Consider the following 13,420-nt stretch of genomic DNA (forward strand, 5'->3'; position numbering starts at 1 on the left):
ATTTTGGTGGTAGTGACTACTGCTGTTTCCTTCCCTCCTCCCTCCTCCTTTGTCTTCCACCTTTTGTTGTTTTAGAGTAGTTCTTACTCTTGGTTGTCTGATGTGTGTATGCAGCCTGATTCCTTCCCCTTCCCCCAAAGCATTGCCACACAGCCTGTGAGGTCCATACTGACCTCCATCTCTTGATCCTCTTGCCTCAGTCTCTCTCCTGAGTGCTAGGTTTACAAGCCTGTGCCATTACTGCCAGCTAGATCCTGTTATCTTCAAGATTTGACTGCTTGGCACTTGTGATTGGTTAGTTCCCATTCAGGATTCCCTGTCTCTACCTGAGCTCCATGAGGAAGTGTGCCTACCTAGCCCCTCCCCTCCATAGGAGTCTACATGGTTGGCTCTCTTGAAGTTGTGCAATCCTGTAGGCTCCACCCCAAGTGCTGCTTTTCCTTAAGAAGTGAAGGTATCTGCATCTGGGTTTGAGAGGTTTGGGTGTATTCTCTATTTGCTTTTTCGGACACTGTGCCCAGATACCTCACATTGCCCATAGGCATTAAGTTGCCAGCTGAGTTTGAATTCATCCTGAAGGTTGGGTGAAAAATACTAAGATGGTAGCAACTGAGGTGCGTTTTCCTCCACCTGGCCTTTCATCATCATTCTCTACTCCTCTTCCTTTCGTTGTGGCTCACCATAATTCAGATGTTGGTCCTTGCCTTGATATATGCTGTGCACTTTTGCGACTGCTTGTCACCTGTGTTTAACTAACTTAAAGCCATCTGACCTATGTTTTTCTCCCCTTGAGCACTTACTGTGATCCAGGTGCTAGGGAACCTGACTGCTTTTGCTGAAGCTGTAGTGGGAATGTTGCTGCTTATGGAAGCTGCTCTTCCTGTCTCCGTGGTCAGAAAGGTGGAACAGTGGGCTCTTTAGAGTCCCCCGAATGCTCGATGCCGACAAGAGCAAGAAGGCTGGGGCATGAGGCTTATTTGTCTCTAAGCATTTTGGAAAAAAAGATATAGCTGTGCTGTGTTTAAATATAGCATGGTGTTTGCTACCGGGATGGCAAATAAGCAATTGAATATGTAGGTCATTGACTTAGGAGAATGAGTTGGGAGTTTTCCTTGCATCTGATTAGCACTGTCTTACAATTGGGCCATCAACGCTATGCCAAAATTGGGTTACACAGAGTTCAGCAAACCATCTGGGGGGGGAGAACTAGATTCAGCAGAGGACACCTTTGCCCTCTTAAGGTATGAAGAGTGTGGCTTGGTGTCAAGCCCTGTGGTTTGCAGCCAACTGTTGTGGCATTCACCCGCTTGCTCTTCGCTGAACTGAGAGAGCCTGTCCTGGGGAGGGAGGTCTCTGTCGGGCTTCTAAGCTTATCCAGCATAGAAGCCCATCCACCAAGAGAGAGGAGGAAAGGGCGCTACTTAAGTCGGGATAAATGCCAGCGGTGTATTTTAATACAGTCCTGATTCAGAGCACACGGTTTGGAATTGCATATTTAAAAGGAAACTGCCATCCCCTTTTGAAGGTATGTGACATTTAAAAGATCTGTAGCCGAAGATTGGTTTGACAGCTTCGAATTATATTTGAAAGAGTTTTTCTTGTTAAAAAAAAGAAAATGATTACTTCTATTTTAAATGTCATCACAAAGACATAAACATGTTTAATCAAATTATATATTTAATTTATGTAGAATGTAATTTTTATTCATGTGGAAGATTCATGGGTGCTTTTTTTTCCTTCTTCCCCAGCAGCTTTGGAGCCAAGTGATGCTGGTGGTTTGAAAGTGGCTCACTTATTAAGAAAACAACCATTTAAGGTTTCATAAAAATCTAGGGGGAAGAGGAGTATTAGTATTGAAATCCTTTTTTGGTCCACTGTACGTCACCGGGCATGTTGGAGAAAGAGGTGTTTTCATGATTGTTGCCTGGCGATAGTAAGGCTCAACTCGGGAAGGAAGAATTGAGAAAAGTGCAAGCCTGAAGACAATGCAGGCGGAAATAGCAAGGACACTCCTGTAATTTTCTTCTTTTGGATTCTTTGAATCAGCAGGGAAGTTACTGTGGGTTGCTAGCTGCAGAGCCAGCGCTCCACTCCTTAAAAGGGAGGCATCGAGAATGTGGGTGGACAGAAAAGTCCTAGGAAAAGACCTTTTGCTTGGTATAAAAGGCTAACACACAGGAGCAGGCCACCAGCTGGGTCCCTGCGCTGCTTGAGGAACAGAGGCCTAACCATGGGTCTGCCCTGGGCCAGGCGGCTCCACTGACCCTGGCAGTCTGTTGAAACACTCCAGTTCCAGAACTTTCTTTGAGTGAGCTGGGCATTGGAAGCCAGCCAGCCCGGCGTACGCATGGTGGCTGGGAAAGTTGTAGCCCATTCCAGCCTGCTGTCTGTAGTTTCGATTAAGCCAGGCTGGGTCAGGGACTTCTGAGCCCATGGGGCCCTCTCACCCAGCTGCCCCAGGCTTTTCTTTTCTCTCATGGTAGGCCCCAGGTCAGCAGTCTTCTGTCAGGTGTGGCTTAGGGTGACTGGGAAGTAGCAGCTGGAAGAAAACTAGCCAGCCTGGCTTTCTGGGAAGTGCCAGCCCCAGTGGAAGAAGGTCATGGTTCAGGGAACTGTGTGTTCTTACAGGCCAGTTGACAGAAGGCGGTGACCCCAGTCCAGTGCCTGTGTTTGTCAACACATCTGGTGTCTCCCGTGTCTGCCTCTCATCTCAACCATCAGAGTAGCGGGATTACAATTCATGCTATCTTCCTGGCTTTATTTTGCTTCTGGGAATCTAAACTTAGGTCTTCACATGTATGACAGGAGCTCTTTTTTCCTTTCCTACTGAACCATCGCTCCAGTCCTGTTATCTTATTAGGTTCACATAGGTGTAGCGGATGTAATACAGTGAGATGTCAAATTACTCCCTCCTTCCTTCTCTCCCCATTGGTAGCCTGGAAACAGACACTGATAGAGCACACATCTTGTGTGTAGGTTTCTCAGTGAGACTTGCATGGTGCCCAAGGGAACTAGACCTCATTGGAGCCCCTGCACACCATGCCCATTTCTCAGACGCCCCAGTGGAGCTTTTGTGTCACCATGATTTAGATAAGTAAGCCCCTCACCTCGTGTTCCTGCATAGAGCACAGTGACTAGTAAACAGACCCCATCAAAAGGATTGGTAAGTTTCCACATTGTTATCTGCTCTGAGAATAGCAAGGGGTGCGGACCTCATGCACAAGTCCGGCAGGGGCGGTGTCTTTGTGGTTCTTCAGGTAAAAGCCATGCTTCAAAGAGCACTGTGACAACGGCAAGTCCTGGGAATCTAATTTCACATAAAATACTTGAATACTGATTGTTTTTGAGACCCTGTATATGTATCACTAAGGCTGCCCTTGCTATTTGGCCCGGGTTAGGCATTTTGAGCTCATAGCCCCCGGTCTGAGCCTCGCAAGTGGTTGGTGTACCACTGTACCTGGCTCAAGCTGTTTTTCAGACGTGTACATTGATTGACATTGTGTGAATGAGGGTAACATTTAGCATTTACAAATTGCTGTCCTCATGAATGCCAGTGTTCCAAGGCTGTCTCTGCCTATTCTGGGGATAATTGACCCCTGTGATTCTGACTTGTGAATTGAAATTTCCCCGAGGAGGAAGGGCATCATTTTGTAGTAGCTTGAACTTTGAAGGACACTCCGCTTCTTTCATAATTTACTGTGTTGTCGTCCCAAGTCGGGGGCCAGGTGCATGGAAAACAAGACAGAGGCAGCCTGGAAAGCGTCCTATCCCTGTTCCCAGCTCCAGCTCTGTCCCTCCTGACCTGGCAACTTGCAGTGTTTTCTTGGTGTCAGGAAATGCATGCCCTTTGCAGAACATGGAAGCACACAGGGAAGTAGGGAAGAAAATTAAAATGAATAGTGAATAACTGTTCCATTATACATTTTAGAAAATCATGTTTAATCGTAGCACGGAGAAATGACACTTCAGTTTTTCTTTTCTGTCTTCTGCATATATGTATACATTAAAGATGAACTTCACTAGAGAATTTTTTAAATAGAAAACTGAATATGTTTTGTATTTCATTTTTCCATTTGACCGATAGGTATTCCTATATATTTATGTTGGATTGCTTGAAATCTGTATCATAATGGGATGTAAGTGACACACTATCTCCAGTGTTACCTAGCACCCCCCCCCATGCAGTGATGTTTTACTTTTCCATAAGTATTTACCACTAGTCCCATTGTCCCTCAGTCACAGAGTAGGGATAGTGTGTCAAGGTTTCAGAGATGGTTCCAGGGACTAAGTGACCAGTATTCTTCCAACTGCTGTGTGAGGACTCTGCCCAGCAGACTCTTAATAAAAGTTGTGAACACTCGCTTTCCCATCATGCCTTCCAAACCTTAACGCTGAAGCTTTATTATGGGATCCATGCTGTATCTTGTTATAATACCAGTCTGTGCCCCAAACCTCTGGAGACATCTGTGCTGACTCTGCCCTGGGCCCCTTGTCGTTTGCTTAGCTGAATGTTGGTGGGCGCCTAGTAGCGAGGTTCTTGGGTAGCACATCCCCACTGTCTCTGGTGGATAGGAAGCCAAGTTGGTTCAGTCACTGCGAGTTCAGCCTAGGTTCTTGTATCTTTTTTCCAGCAGTTTTGCAAAGCTCTCAAAAGAGGAGCTTGCTCCTCATTGGTCATTTTGGCCCACATACTGTTTGGAATGTTAGGCCAGAGGAGAGCCACAGTTCAGTGGTGTTTGGGTAGAGATCAAAAGGTGCCCTAGTGAGTTTTTGCTGAAGACTATGGGGTGGGTCAGGCTTCTTTGAGCCAGACTGGTTTTCAGGGAACCCTGGTCTGCTGGCAGACATCCCCACTTCCCTATTACTGGTGAAGGTGGTTTCACAGTCTCTCGTCCACCCACTCCCTATAGATGCTGCCTTCCACCCCATCCTTGGGTGCCTGTGCTCACATTGCTCACCACAGCAACCTTCTCTTTCTTGGCAAGTTGGGCAGTTTTGGGTGTAGAAACTCAGCTTGAGGTTACAACATGATATCACTGTGTAGGTTGTCACAGCGATGTCATGTTATGATCTCAAGGTTCATGGATCTATCTTTCATTCCTCTTAAAACTTGGCCATCACCAGCCCTAGAGTAACAGATCCCAATAATCAAAGGATATTTCTTGTTTCCAGTGACCCCTCAAGACTCCACCTGCTATCCCTGTACCCTCCATGAGCCAATGAGATTGAGGTGCTCCTGCCACCCAGTGTGCCACCAAGACTCCCAGGGTAGTGCTTCCTGTCACCTAGTCCATGGTGACACAGCGAAGGCTTGGACACTTTCCTGTCCTTATTCGCGTTGTCCCAAGACTTGCCTTACAGCTTTCACTAGTTGAAAGCAGTTCTCAAGTCATGGCTGTCGAGGCTACTCCCATCCTTTCTTTTTTCTTTTGATTTTTCAAGACAGGGTTTTTCTGTGTAGCCCTGGCTGTCCTGTAAACCAAACTGGCCTTGAACACAGATCCACCTGCCTCTGCCTCCTGAGCACTGAGATGAAAGGTGTGCACCACGGCAGCCCAGCTAGCTTTTCATATTCTTAGCAACCTGTCTCCTATTCCTCGAAGTCACTTGTTGATGCGATTGAGAACCTGCCTTCTCAAAAGCGACAGCATCCCAGACCCTCCCAGATGGCACACATTGGCACATGTTCCCCATGTCTGATGTGGGCTACTTATTCTGCCCTGTAGGGGACATTGTTGTGTACATGGTTTTCCCCCATGGAACAACCAAAACGCATTGCTTCATACCAGTGAGCCAGGCCTTCCTGGAGTAAGCTTGTGCTTAGTGGGCCAGCTACATGATACTCAAGGTTGTGATGCAGGAGCTGTGACAGCCCCAAGGCCTGGACCACCATGGGACCCAGAAAGTAGGGCTCCATAGAAGAGGCTGCACCTTGTACCACATTTATTTTTGGTTGCACTGCGTGACCCTCAGCAGCCCCACAGTATTCACCGTGCCGTTTATGTCTGTAGTTCAGTGTTCAGCATCACACACTGTCCCTGCCCCCAAGTGGAAGAAGAGGTAGATGAGAGTTAGTTAGGTGACAGACCTTGCTGAGAGTAGATGGCACGAAAGGTGGAGGACAGGCTGCCAGGCAAGCCTGCACTGAGGCTGCTTGGGATCGTGTGGTCCCTGAGTTAGGAATGGTGGTGATCTTAATCAGCTAAGTCATTTCTGTGTCTGGCTGTATACTCCTGGAAGTTCTTAGAGAGACCTGCCAAGAAAATTTACCCTGGTGCATCCTCGGGGCACCACTACACACTGCACTGTCAGCAAGAATCTGCAGAGACAAGTCTCTGAATTTATTAGGTGTTCTGTAGCTCTGCTCTCTGTAGGTGCCTCCTCCAACCTTCAAGTAACAATGGTTCTTGCTTTAAAGATTGTAACAGTCTTCCAAGCTCTTTAACATTTAATCCACTAAAGAAGCCATCACCCTTTGCTTAGTCTACATGCTGCAGGCTCTTCCGGTTTCCCAGCTTGAAATTCCACACAGTGTTGCCTCTTCTGTGAAGTCCTCTTCAAGGCACAGTTGCGTCCCTCCTCACTTGCTAGGTAATATTGACTGTAAAGCCTCTGCCCACCACCCACTAAGATTAGGCAAGCAAATCTGTTCTCTGTTCAAATCTAGTACACTCTACCCTCTCAATTTCTTTTCCTCCTTAATTTATTTCTAAAGGGGTCAGTTTCATCAATCAAATGGGTATATAATTTCCTTATACCCTTTGGGAGTATAAATAAAGTCAGAAGGGAAGGAGTTTGTCAGGCTGAGTGCTGCCACCTCAGAAGACTAGTTCTTTGGCTGTGGTGGAGCCTTCTGTCATTGGAGGCTCTAGACCACTCAGACTGTGCATGTCTTTCTGTTCCTGACCCTTGAGCCTGGAATGTCTACATTATACCACCTACTTTAAACTGGCACTATAAGTTGTGTGTGTGGGGGGGGTTGCGCAACGGGAAGTGAACTGCTTATTAGGATCTGCGTGTCTGGGACTGGGCATCATGGCGCACGCCTTTAATCCTACCACTCCGGAGCAGAGGCAGTCAGATCTCTGACTTAAAGGCTAGCTAGGGCTACATAGTGAGAGTCCCTCCCCATCTTTCGCTGCCCCCTAAAATTGTATGACTGGAAAAGGCATGACTTTTTGGGGAACTAGCAATTTCATGACTTTTGTTGGCATGTGGATTTTGTTTGTTTTTGTTTTTTTTGTTTGTTTAGTTGTGATGATGAGGGTATATATTAACCAAATGTTGAAATCCTGGCAAGATTGGGAGAGGGCAGATTGGAGGCAACAGTTCATGACTGTAAAGTGTGTCTCTCCCCTTCCTAGCGGGGTGCCTTCATACGTGTGGGCTCTTGTAGTTGCATATCAGCCCCCACTGGTGGAATTCCATGCATCTTACTTGTGAGCCAGATGTTGGCTTTCTCTCTTAGCCACAGGACTGGCTTCACTGCCCACCCCTGCTGCTGCTCTGCCTGTATGAGAAGCAGGTCAGGTGACTGGGATGGTACCGTATATTTCCTCCTACCCGGGTTTAAAATGAATGTGAGTGCTGTTTAATGCAATACCTAGCTTCATATTGCATTTGCCAAGAAAGTGCGATTTTTATTGAACGTTAGGATTGAATTCTTAACTGGGTAATCAATTTCAGTAGTGAGTTAAAATGTCTCCTATTAATGGACAGCTGCAGCCGTTCCTCAGCCTTCCAGTAGATTAGCAGTTGTCAGCATTTATGCTAATAGCACTTATAAACCAGAAGCTTATGAAATGCACTTTATACTTCTATATTTCTTACAGCACTTGCTAATACTTTTTGCTTGAAGGTATTGATTGTTTGGTCCCTTAGTGTGCTATGTGGCCCTGTAAAGGAAGCCAAGTGACATTTTCACGCAGATGACACTAACACCTTTCTGGTTTTGCACTCTTGGCTTTGTGTCAGAGTGGATGGAAAGGGTCCATTTGTTCTGGTACTCCACTGTTTAATTTGATCTGCCGTGCAGCTACAGCAAGACAAATAGTATTTTTAATGAAACCATTTAATAACCTGGTAGCTTCGAGTTGAAGGCACTGGAAAAATGCAATTAAAGGATGGCTGGTTTGTAAACACAGTCGGTGCTTCATCCTCACCAACCCGATTCTTTGTGTTTTCAGGGTTTCATCACCATAAATGGTCGTGAACCGATGAAGCTGCACCCCCTAGAAAAGACAATACAGCCCATCGAGTGAGCTGTAGAATTTGTGGACGCATTTATATCGGTGAGTTACTGTAAAATATCTCCAGGTAAAAGTTGAGTTTTCTAAAATCCCTTCTGGAAGGTGTTTTCAATTAGCAGATGACTATGGATCTGCTGGCAGCCTCTGGATGCTTCCCCGGGATGTCTCATGGCAGGACCATATTGATTGTCTTTCAATTAATTGCATCTGGTATTTCCATTTATCAAAGCAAAATGCATGTAATTAACTCTGAAGTAATACAGTCCAGTGGCAAGAGATTCCTCCTGCTCCTGCTGCTGGAGATAGAAGTCAGCAGAAATTATCCTACAAGGAAACTGCAGCCAAGATGAAAACAGTAGTAGGACTTCGACATTAATTAAAAAGAATAAAAAATGAATTAGGGAGATGATTTCTTACCATTCAGTTACTTTGTAAGATGGCAGATGGGTATCCTTAAAAATGAAGTGGCTGGCTCGCAATGGCAATAGTGCTTACGCTTTTGGAGTTCCAGCCTCAGGGATGTCTTGTGATCTAATGACTTTTTTAAAACCCTGAGGGAGTCGACAGGGACTCTGGGTGGGGTGGAGGAGGCATGTGGCAGAGAGAATATTGGTTGGGCATGGCTCAGTCTTGCACTAGCACCAAGGTTTGGGGTTCTCAGTTTACTTTCAGAATGCGTTTTTTTTTTTTCCCTGTCGTGCACAAATGCAGGTCTTGTTCAGAAAAAAGTGTCAACTCCTTTGATGGGACTTCACCCCCCTATTCTTCCTGTATAGTTTAGAGGTTTGAGCTGTGGTCAAGATGGTCACAGCTGGTGTTGTGGCCTCTAGCCTGGCTTTCTCAGCTTCTAGGAGCAACAAGTGGTAACCCCCCCCCCCCCCCCCCCAGGAAACTAAGCTGAGTCTCAAGTGTGAGCAAGATGCCAGAGGGAGGTTATAGGGTTGTGAGTGAGAAAGGTTCTACTTGGGCGGCTCCTTGACTTTGTCTTGGAGCAAGGTCCGGGGAACAACAATGTAGCCAGGGAGTCCTAGGCTTGCAGATGCCTCCCCAGCTTAGCACCTGTCGGCCGATGAGCTTTATTTTGGGTGTTGGGAAGGAAGAAAATGTGGGCCGAGATGCCCCCATCCCAGCCCTGCATGCCCTCTTAAGGTTCGGTATCATTTGACTGCAGAGGCCTTTCCTAGGCATCGGTTGACAAAGTGGACAGGCCCTCACATTGGTCACTTAATTGACCTTTGGACAATTACCAATCTTAGCACTGGTGGCAGGGGACTTAGAGTATCCACAAACCTTCTGTGGGGGAGGACATATGAGGAAAGCCCAACAGCCTCTGCTTTGGCTAGTTTTATGTCACCTTGAAACAAGGTAGAGTCATTTGGGAATAAAGGACAAGGCAAGCCTGTGGGGCATTATGTTAATTAATGATCGACAGTGGAAAGCTCAGCCCACTGTAGGTGGTGCCACCTCTGGGTTGGGGTTCTGGGTGCTGCACACCTTTAATCCCAGCACTCCAGAGGCAGAGGCAGGAGGACCTCTGTGAGTTCGAGACCAGCCTGGTCTACAGAGCGAGTTCCAGGACAGGCTCCAAAGCCACAGAGAAACCCTGTCTTGAAAAACAAAACAAAAAAGCAATCCAGTAAGCAGCCACCCACCCCCTCCATGGCCGCTGCATCAGCTCCTGTCTCCAGGTTCCTGCCCTGCTTGAGCTCCAATCCTGACATCCTGTGACAATGAACTGTGATGTGGAAGTGTGAACCAAATGAACTAACTCCCTCCTCCCAAGGTTGCTTTGGTGATCAGTTTCATCACTGTAATAGAAACCCTAACTAAAGCAATCTGTTTGAATTTTTTTCTTGACTTTTGCCTTTTTCAAGGCCACATTTCACTGGGGCAATGGTTCTCAACCTTCCTAATGCTGTGACCCTTTAATAATATCTCATATTGTAGTGACCCACCCACCGTGAAATTATTTCGTTGCTGCTTCATAATTGTAATGTTGTTACTGTGAAGAATTAGAATGTAAATATCTGATATGTGACTCACAGAGGGGTCATGACCCAGCCTTACGTGGGTCAGGGAGCCGATGGGCTGGGTAGCAGTTCCTCGGAGGAATACTTGTTGGGTTTAAGGTTGTTCATCCTGGGGTTGGGAAAAGAAGCACTTTGGTAAGTGTCTCCAAAGGAATGGAAGTCACAGCAGAGCCCTTAGCTGTTCTCACATAAAACAGTGGCAGAATTCTGGTGGTGGGGTTTTATGAGACATGGATCTGAACCTGACTGTCTATACATACTGCTTTTCTTTTCCTTATTTAAGATTTTATGGTTATGGGTATTTGCCTGATGTCCTCGCCAGCCAGGGGAGGGCATCCGATCTCAAGGAGCTAGAGTTATTGTGATTTGCCTTGTGGGTTCTGAGAGCCAAATGGAAAGGATTCACAACCACTGAGCCACCTCTCCAGCCCCACACTGTATTTTGGCAGATCCTGATATAGATTTGGATCCCTGGAGAGGCCATCAAAGAAGCAGACAGACAGTCTTGCCTTATTGTAAACAAATGTCTCAAACTTGGTCACTGATGGTAAGGGTCAAGGTGTCAATGTGTTCTCAGGATCCTGACCTTCGACCTCCTAGGTGCTGGTTCCCTAGCTCCCGTATGTATGTCTCAGTGTCTATTGAAGGACATGTGATCCTGCTGTAGTTGAAGCAATGTGTCGGGCTACAAGGGTGAGAAACCAAAAGTCAAAAAGAAAATGTACATGTAAGCGTGTAAGCTAGAAGTTAGCAGTAGGGCTGGGCCTGCTGGAGCTAGCTTTGTGGAGAGGGTCTGCAGCTGAAGCCCTTGGTCCCTGTTGGAACTTGATTGCTCCATCAGAAGACTAGCACGAGGAAGTGTTTGTGGGCCTTCCTCCTGAGAATTTCTGGATCCAAGTGTCATTTCTTGAGTGGAACTCTGACCTCTATGGTCCCCTGTTTTCAAGTCCAGGGCTTCCCGCTCCTTCTCCCCGATGTAGTGTTCCCCACATCCTCGCCCATCCTGTTGTTGAAGAGGAAGAAACAAATGAAACAGTCTCGATTTTCACTCTGTCACTCATGGGATCTGTCTGTTTTCCAGGGTTCTCTGCCAGCATGGGATTCCTGCTGCAGGGCCCTCCTTTGGAAATTGTCTCCCAGCAGGCTTTCTTTAGAGTCGTCAGTGAGCCCACAGTTATCTGTCTTCTTAGGGGTATACACAGCTGGACACTCTGGTAGATATAGAGGTATAGTCACCTGTTTCCCCTAATGACCAGGACTGAGAGGGACTCTTTGTGTCTATCTGCTCATCTGCTTATGGAACATCCTAGCAGAATTGGGCACATATATCTACCGACCAGTGAAGAACTCAACACTTTGATCCACTTGCCAGCAGACCCAGATTCCCTCTTTCTGTCCTTCCTGTGGGGCCTTTGGTTAGCTTCATCAGTGGTAGAGAATCCATTTGTAGTTGGTGAGTACCTTCTTGGGTCTTTGATCTTTCTGAAAGTTTATTTCTCAAGTGTATAATGGAGCTAGGCCATGCCGATGCTTGTAAGAGGCTAGCACATGGTTCATGGGTCATGGAGGCTGGCCTCTAGATGCTTTCTGTGAGCAAGCTGGCTGTGGGCCGACACTCAGGCCTTGTCTCCTTCTATAGCTAGCATGCATGGAGCAAACCAGACAAGATGACTGGCCGCCGAAGTTCATGATCCACTCAAGTTCTCCCCAGTAGGTTTAGGTGGGAAAACTAGATACAAACATCCCTGACCACTCCTGGCCCTTCTGCCTGAGGTGTGGAACTTGGATTCTGTAGCATAGAAAGGGGTATGAGGAGAGGCTCTGACTTGTTGGGAGAAATAAATGAGAGATTTATGTTAATATGTAAAATGAGAAGGCAGGAGGATGGGCTTTCATTAAAACTTTAGTTGGATTTCGAAATAGGGCTACCACGTGTGGTTAATAGAGCAGAGCAGGATTATTCCCTATGGACAGTTTATCATCTGAGCATTACTGTTGCTGGCTTTGTGACTTCACACATGCACGAGACCGCTGACACCTACTTTAAAAGTTCCCTTTTATTTGTAATTTTGAATGGACGTGTGTTTAAGTATGGGTTTGTACATGTGTGTAGTGCCAATGGAAGCCAAAAGAGAGTGGAATTCCCTGGAGATGGAGTTACAGACATTTGTGAGCCACCTGACGTGGGTGCTTGGAGCCAAATGTGCCCAGCCATCTTTCCAGCCTCCTTCTCCCGCCCCCTCTGCCTTAAACATGGCCTCAGGTCAAGTTACTTTGAGTTGATTTTTTTTTTAATGGCAGAACCTCCTTCATGATATGCTTGGACATGCCCAGCTTAGAGAACAGAAGGGTTTAAATTTGAACTTGCAGTGGTTCGAAACTATAAATGCTAATGAAATCCTAACAGTGACTCTACCTTCAGATAGCTAAGAGATGGTAGTGATTAGGGAACTTAGAGTTTTTTGTTTGGTATTTTAAACCAGTTCCAGGCCCCTGTTTTTTCTTTGCTTAAAGAGCAGAGAGTGAGTGCATTTTCCAAAGCAGTCCTCCAGGAGCCACCAGGAATCCCATGCCCTCCTAGAACTGGGTTCCAGCCTAATGTTTTATCCAGGCCCAAAAGAGGGATGCTATTGGCCCATGGTTCCGTCTAACCCTAGTCTAGCACACTCACTTTCTTTATCGATTGACTCGTTTATTTTTGGAAAACTTCAGGAATCCCACCTGGTCTCAAGCTGCTTACAAATAAAGTCTTCCTGCTAACTGAATGCATTTTGCAATTCACTCTTTCCACATAGCAATTAAGATAATTCCCTAGACTTAGACCAGCTAAGGATAAATAGCCGGCTTTACAAAGGAAATGCTGTGTAATTTGCCGTTTCGGGGTGCAGTAGTCCATGAGAACGTCTTCTGTAAGTGACCATTTGTGAAGGGAAGGGGAGTGGGACATACCTCTGAACCTTTTCTGAGAAGCAGCCTTAATTGTGACATTTATACGTATTTCATAATGTGGTTTCTTTTAGCACAAGCAGCTGACAAATCAGTGTCTCAGCAGTGGACTGTTGAAAAGAAATGGCAACAACGTGTGGGGTTAAGTTGCAGAAGCTTTTAAAATTAATCATATGTCATAAAAAAAAGAGCATT

The 13,420-nt window shown here is 46.3% G+C and overlaps 1 protein-coding gene across 5 annotated transcripts in view; it reads left to right on the forward strand.

Moving 5' to 3' along the window:
* Ctbp2 (C-terminal binding protein 2) overlaps nucleotides 1–13,420 on the forward strand; it is a 127,899-nt gene that overhangs the window by 32,779 nt on the left and 81,700 nt on the right. For all 5 annotated transcript variants that reach the window (XM_040752706.1, XM_040752728.1, XM_040752714.1 and 2 more), the window contains one exon: nucleotides 8,187–8,291. The gene's annotated coding sequence lies outside the window, so the exon portion shown is untranslated. The remainder of the gene's footprint in view (nucleotides 1–8,186; nucleotides 8,292–13,420) is intronic.

The sequence above is a fragment of the Mesocricetus auratus genome, unplaced genomic scaffold, assembly GCF_017639785.1.
Source record: "Mesocricetus auratus isolate SY011 unplaced genomic scaffold, BCM_Maur_2.0 Super-Scaffold_4256, whole genome shotgun sequence".
Taxonomy (NCBI): domain Eukaryota; kingdom Metazoa; phylum Chordata; class Mammalia; order Rodentia; family Cricetidae; genus Mesocricetus; species Mesocricetus auratus.